This window comes from Rhinopithecus roxellana, chromosome 4 (genome assembly GCF_007565055.1).
Source record: "Rhinopithecus roxellana isolate Shanxi Qingling chromosome 4, ASM756505v1, whole genome shotgun sequence".
In the NCBI taxonomy this organism is placed as follows: Eukaryota; Metazoa; Chordata; class Mammalia; order Primates; family Cercopithecidae; genus Rhinopithecus; species Rhinopithecus roxellana.
Genome location: NC_044552.1, coordinates 158,954,637 through 158,955,627, shown reverse-complemented (window position 1 = coordinate 158,955,627; position 991 = coordinate 158,954,637). Strand labels below are relative to the sequence as shown.

Here is a 991-nt window from a genome sequence, read left to right as displayed (position 1 = left end):
TGCGTTTTGCAAACATGTAAGAATTTCCCAGTAAGAATCTTGACTGCAGATGTGGGCCTGGCAGCCCCTCCTGGGCCTTGTGCCTGGGGCTCAGCCCTGGGGATGCTGTTCAAGCCGCACTTCCAGCCTGGCTCTGTACCAAGGGGCTGGTTTTGAGGTTCTAGGTCACACGGTGAATCAAGCTCTTGCCCCTTATCCCAGGGAGGGAAACTCCTAACAGCTGAAACAAAGTCTGCTTTCTCACACTGACCTCTGACCCTTCTCAAGCTTTCTGAACAAACCCCAACCAGGTTAACCTAAAATCACCATTCTCAAATCTGCCTGTGCATGATCTAAGAAAATCTTTCAGCCCAGGCTGGAGTGCAATGGCATGATCTCGGCTCACTGCGACCTCCGCCTCCCGTGTTCAAGCGATTCTCCTGCTTTAGCCTCCCAAGTAGCTGGGATTACAGGCAAACACCACCGTGCCCAGCTAATTATTGTATTTTTAGTAGAGATGGGGTTTTGTTATGTTGGCCAGGCTGGTCTCGAACTTCTGACCTCAGGTGATCCTCCCGTCTCAGCCTCCCAAAGTGCTGGGATTACAGGCACGAGCCACCACACCTGGACTAAGATAATCTTTTAAAATGCAGGTTTTGATCCTTTAGTTCTTGAACATGACAATTGGATGTTTATGCATATGTGTGAGATGTGTCACCCTTGAACCTTGTTACCATGTCTGCACATTACCTGTCTGACATGAAAAAAAAAAAGAAGAAAAATGCAGGTTTCTCAGCCCCTCCCAGACTTACTGAATAAGCTTTCTCAGGCAGAAGGTCATGAATTTGTCATTGAACATGTCTTAGTCCATTCGGCTGCTATAACAAAAATACCATAGACTGGGTGGCTTATAAACAACAGAATTTTTTGTTGTTGTTTTTATCTTTGTTTTGTTTTGTTTTTTCGAAGCAGAGTCTCACTTTGTTGCCCAGGCTAGAGTGCAGTGGAGCAA

General features: G+C 46.4%; 1 non-coding gene across 1 annotated transcript; it reads left to right on the top strand.

The window, feature by feature from the left end:
* The first annotated feature begins 638 nt into the window (after positions 1-638).
* LOC115897209 lies at positions 639-739 on the top strand. The gene has a single exon (XR_004057137.1). It is a non-coding gene; the product is annotated as a small nucleolar RNA U13 (small nucleolar RNA).
* The last annotated feature ends 252 nt before the right edge of the window (positions 740-991 follow it).